A 6264-nucleotide genomic window follows, 5' to 3' on the forward strand; every position below is an offset into this window, starting at 1 on the left:
AATATCCGTCGGAATTTACCGACGAACCAATTTCCGTCAGAATATACCGACGAACAAATATCCGTCAGTATATTTCGACGACCAATGTCCGTTGGTATATTCCGACGCCCAAAGTTCGTCGGAATACACCGAGGAATCCACTACGTCGGAATTGTCTGAGGAACGTTCTCCGTCGGTACATAGTCTTTCCGATGAACTCTGGTCTCGTGTGTCCGCATCGTAATATCATCGGAAGTTCGTCAGAATGACGTTTCTCGGTATTCGTCAGAAAGTCGTCGGAAGTTCTGACGAAATTCTGACAAATTTTTTTTTTCCGACAAAACGATACCGACGGACAGGTTCGTCGAAAATTCGTCGGAATCGGTCTATTCCGACGAATTTCTGACGATTTCGGCCATCAGAATCCCCCTGTTTTCTTGTAGTGAGAATTCTGAATAAATATTCCAAAGTTGGTATTTAAAGAAAAAAATAAAGTAAAAGAGGCGTACCCAGTTTGAGAAGATGAATCTACATTGATCATGAAACAATGTACATATTACATATATATATCTGTAATCGACAGGTTCAAAATCTACGAGAGGTCTCCCCTAGGTTACAACTCACACAAAATTGGGCCTATGAATCATTTCTAATTTCACATGAAAGAAAACCAAGAAAAAAAAAAGCTAGTCCTTTAACAAGAAGATGATTTGCCTAAAATGGAGCAAATATCTATAATCATTTCCTCTTTTCACCTCTGAGCATGAGGTCCATCTTTACTAAAGAGTTTGCATCAATCTTTTCCGTCAGTTGATGCATAGTTTTTCATTCTTTGTTTCAGTTGCTGCAAGAGGTAATCAACATGCATTGTTATTAAAAAACAGCCAAAGCAAAAAATGCAGAGGAAGTTGAACGCATAAACTATTGTTTTAGGGGGATCTTTGTTGTAACTCACCTTCAATTCTTCATGGAGAACAGAAATACCTTCTTCAAACGTTTTTGCCTCTGCAGATTAACATATATATAAGAAAGTCATCATCAAGTATAATGTGCAATTCTAATGATAACTGGCATAATTGGATAAAATGCACATAAGCTGGGGAGATTCCTTCCAAATAATAGATTGTCACTTCTACTCACTCTCTTATTTCTATGAAATTCAATCGAGGGGCCAAGTGGAGCTATTATTCCTTCACTTAAACACATTGCATACTGCGATAAATTTCAGATCTTCATGTCTTTCATTATTATCCGAATCGTACACGCAAGCAAGCAATTTTATAATTCATCATCCTCTTCAAATGATAAGCATGTCTCCAAATTTCACTTCAGATCTCAATTTAGATAACTAAGATGGGAATTCATCTGATGCCTAGAATACTTCAGTGAATAAGTTGAGTTCTATCTTCCACGGACATACTAAAAGAGTGACCATGCGAGATCAATATGTATAAGTGGTTACAGAATAGAGATAGAAGTTTACCTCCACATATTTGCAATAAGATTCCTTCAAGTGCTCCACAATTTTGTTACACTTCTCCATGTCCCTACCTTTTGCAACCGTAAGGTCTTTGCCCAACTTTTGAAAATCATTTCTGCGAATAAATGGAAATATATACATTTCAAGAAAGCTGATAAACTAGGACAACACGAGTAATCTGAGATTTACGAGAAAAGAGTTCATAAAGCTACCTGTAGATATCTAATATCTTGTGAATGGAGCAGTAACTATCATATTTATCCAAATATTCCGGCATATAGGCTTTATACCTGAAATAGAAAACCATTGTCAGTCTAATTGAAGGGTAGATACTAAGCAATCAGTTTTCCAGGCATTAAAGTTTCAGTTTACTCACTGCAAATGATCACTAATAGGTCTCTTAAGGTCGTGAGAGGATTTCTCGTATGTCAAATAAGAAGAGTCTTCTTCATTAAATGATGTCATTCGCTTCTCCCGGACAACACTGTCACCTGGTATTGGAGTTGCATCTTTGTGTCCATTGATAGAATTTGAAATTTTTCCAGACGTATGTTTTTTACCCTCCTTTGATGAGCGGGATGTGGAGGCTCGTTTGGAGCCAAGTGTTTTTTTTCTTCGTCTCTCCATAACCTTCCACACTGCTTCCTACTCTTGCTCCATTCTCTTTTTGTCTTGCTTTATAAGCTGCATCCTCTAACTTTTTATTCTGTGAACCGTTTTTAGTGTCTATACATGTAAGGTTGTGCCCATGTGACTGCAAAGCCCACTTTTGAGATCTTTCTGAATCTTCAACAACGTGTTGGGGCAAATCTTGTATACCATTGCTGCTGGCATGTGTAAGAGCTGGCTTTGTTGAGACAGATGTTTTACTAGGGATGTTAACTACAGAGTTAAGGCTCAACTCTCTTTTGTTTATTATAAGTCCAACCCTATTTTAATTCAGTCCTATTTTAACCCTATTATAATCAAGGGTTAGGGTTAGGGCTGGTACCAGGGTTAGCTCATTTAATTGAAAAAAATATTTCATTTATTTTTGTTCTTAAATTTTAAAGATAAAACTAGAAAAATTAAGATATGATATGATTCTTTCATCCAATTTGTTGAGCATTAAAATCAAAAGTTTTCCTACCAAAATCGCAAAATCGAGTTTTTGCTCCACAACTAAGGATAAAGTTTTTCTGTCAAAAAACAAAAATTGTGTTTTTCCGCCAAAACCCAATTTGAGTTTTGCCACCAAAACCACAAAATCAAGTTTTCCCACCAAAACCGCAAAATCGAGTTTTCCCGCAAAAACCGCAAAAATCGAGTTTTCCTGTCAAAACCGGCAAATCGAGTTTTCCCGCCAAAACTGTGAAATTGAGTTTTACGGGTTTTCCAGAAAAACATAATTTTACGTTTTCACGGGAAAATTCGATTTTGAGGTTTTGGCGAAAAACTCGATTTTGATTTTTTGGCGGGAAAATTCGATTTTGAAGTTTTGACGAAAAACTCGATTTTGCATTTTTGGAGGAAAAACTCGATTTTGTTGTTTTAGTTGAAAACTCGATTTTACGGTTTCGACGGAAAATTTCGTTGTTTAGTTTTTGGCGAGAAAACTCGACTTTAAGTTTTTTTGGTGAAAACATTATTAAATATTGTATAATAGTTGTGTGAATCAAAATAAAAGGGTTAGAATTTAAACTCTGGTCCTATTAGGACCAACCCTGTTTAAAACCTGTTTAAAAAATGAGGATTAAGATTACAAATGGGTTTACCGGGTTAGGGCTAACCCTGTTAGGTTGAGCCCATATTAACATCCCTATGTTTTACCCCTTCGTTTGTCCGAGTCAATACCCAAGTTTTCTGAAGTGCTTGTGTTACGTGTACTGTTACAGCTGTACACGGGAGATATCTTATCCATGTGAATATTCCTTTACGCATAATAAACACACCACGTGAGGAGGCACGTGCGGAGGAAGGCTTCACGCAGAGTGTGTGACAAGCAGGACCTTTACTATTTAAGCAGGGAGAGAGGAGAGAGTTAGGGTTATCTAGTGTTTAGATCAATCAAGTATCAGGGGGAGGTGAGAGACTCCATTAATAATTCTCTCAAGGTTCTTGAGTACTTGTAACACAGTTCTGAGATAATATTATCGTAATCTCATTATTTCCTTTGCTTAATCTCTGTTTTGATCCAACAAAGATCGTCACACGTATCAGCTTGGTTTTGAATTTGACTGCCTAAAAGAATTTTTCTCATCGAATTGCTTCAATGATGTATCTACGCTCAATGGCTCAGGGAGTTCGCCCAACTCCAAGTCCGAATCTTGTTTTTGGAGCACCAGTCCATTTCCCTTAGGTAATTTCGCTGAATATGCTCTCTGACTATCCAATGGAGAAGAACCTATGCTCAAGCCTGAAACATTCTTGGGATCACCAAGTTTTCTGTTGGATGTGTTAGAAGGTAAAGAAGGGTGAAAGGCTGACTCATTATCCTTTTTATTCATTGGAAACTTGTTTTTCGAATGAACATCATCCCTATGATTGTCCCTGAAAGCCTTTCCTGACCGACTAAAAATCGTTTCATGCGGAAAATGGCCCCCTTCGTTAGATTCACGAAAATTATCAGAGCGTATGTTTGGTCTACCTGAACTATCAACAGGCTTCATCTGACCAGGTCCATTCAACTTTTGGATCGACGACTGCTGAAGTCCTTTAAGTGGATCTATCATCTGAGTGGCAAAAGCTTTGAGATATTCTGCATCACACTTGCGCTCTGAAGGCTGTGAATCTCTACCCACGGCAGGTAATTGCTGGGATTTCATGTTTTTCACTCGTGCTGATTGCTGACTGTAGTTGTCTAAAGCAGGGGCTATTTGGTCATGATCTTTGCCTAGCCTCTCAGAGATGTCACGCTGGTCATTGGTTAAGCTATCATTCGTTGTATTATCTGTGTAATCAAACAGCTGTCCAATAAAATTTTGGCGCTCTCGTAGATTGTCGTCGCTAGAAGGTAATTGTTCCTGCCCTGAAATGCCAACTTCTTCATTTGTAGTGGGAGTGATACCAGTTCTTGCTTCCATTTTCCAGTTATCATCCGAGAACTTTTTCCTGTCAGCTTCAGAACAGTGATCCTCATTTGAACTGTGACCATCGATGTCAACTGGATCAGAATCATGACCCTCGAAGTCAGCAGCATCAGAATCATTACCCTCGACGGCAGCTACATCAGAACCATGGCCTGGGAGATCAATAGCAAACCGTTCAGCTGACTGTATTGATTGTTGAGGCTCTTTATCACCATCGCTCATGATATCTACCTCCTCATCAGAACTTTCCTTGTTAGAAGAAGCCTCACTATCGCTGCTGCTCTCGCTGTCATTTCCACTGTCGCTATTATCACTCTCACTGTCACTATCACTAGAGCTACGAGCCTGGCCATCTCTATTTCCAGATAGTTTTTCCTCATGAAGAATACCAGGTGAATGATGCAAAATGTCAACACTTTCTTGCGCATTCAGTTGCTCTACTAGATGCGCAGGTAAACAGTCTTGTGAACCTTCTCCGTTCCGCTCGCACACTGAAAAGTTCTCCTTGTTGCTACCCCTGGAACATGTAACTGATCACGACTGCACTCAGTGATTGGTAACGATTGCTGGTGTTTAGGTGAGCTGAAAAATAAAATCTTTACTAAACCTAATACGACAATACATGGGAAGAAGACATAAGTATAAGTACATAAGATCACGTGTTATAATTTATAGCTTTTCGTTTCGTCTCAATCGGAGTTTCCGTTGAGATATTACGACAAAAACAAGTAGGACTCTTCTTGGCTTGCTTCCACTCAGCTACGTAGCGACCTGTCAGGCCTCCAGCTCACTACATAGCGACCTGACAGGCCTAAAAAAGCTCCTCCTTTGTGTTCTCTTTTGAATCCCGATCGAAACGCTTTTCGTTTCGTCTGAATCGGAGTTTCCATTGAGATTTTACGGCGAAAACAAGTAAGACTTGTCTAAACTCCTTCGCTTGCTCCTACTCGCCCTTACCTCCATCTTTGTGTTCTCCTTCAAATCTCGATCGAAACGTCTCTTGCTTCGTCTCAATTAGAGTTACCATTGAAACTTTACGATATATACAAAAAAGAAAAAAAAAAAAAAAAAAACCCGCAAAGACTAGTTTTCTCGCGTGGATTCAAATTAATCGAAATACGGCAACGGTTAACTTAACACCTTAACCGCCTCAACTATACGACTACGTTGAACCTTTTTATTGACTTCGTATCAGTCAAGTTCGGAAGATAAATGTCAAGTTTTAAAGGATAAACACCATTATCGAAAAAGGCGAACATACACAAGAAGAGGAAGGGAAAATGAGCAAGCAAAACTGAGAAGAGACAAAACTGCATCTTTGAGAGAACTAAGGTATTTGCGACTTGAAATTTTTGAAATCAGACTTGGAGTTTTCATAGGAAATTACTAAGAAATAAAAATGCCTTTGAGACTGCCATAGAACTTTAGGGAACGTAAAACCTAGGTGGATAGTCTAGCGAACTAAGTCTTAGGTGATTTTTCCTGTCTCGATATATTGTCCCATAACTGTTCGTCCAGATCTTGCAAACCGATCTAAACTCTCCGAAAATCGAGAAACGATCGCCACGCATATCAAGCTCGCTTCCTAAGGAGAGAAAAAACTAGAGACATGAACGTCGTCTTAAAACCGATTCGTTTCTGGCAATTCTCTCGGAACCGACATATTCCAAGTCTTCAACCTGGAAACAACCAAATCACAGTCCAAGCGTCGTCTTCAAACCGACTCGGACTGTCGAT

General features: G+C 38.9%; 1 pseudogene; it reads right to left on the minus strand.

The window, feature by feature from the left end:
- Positions 1-617: 617 nt before the first annotated feature.
- Positions 618-5165, minus strand: LOC106337876 (annotated as a pseudogene).
- Between the last annotated feature and the right edge of the window lie 1099 nt (positions 5166-6264).

Source organism: Brassica oleracea, chromosome C1, assembly GCF_000695525.1.
Source record: "Brassica oleracea var. oleracea cultivar TO1000 chromosome C1, BOL, whole genome shotgun sequence".
NCBI lineage: Eukaryota > Viridiplantae > Streptophyta > Magnoliopsida > Brassicales > Brassicaceae > Brassica > Brassica oleracea.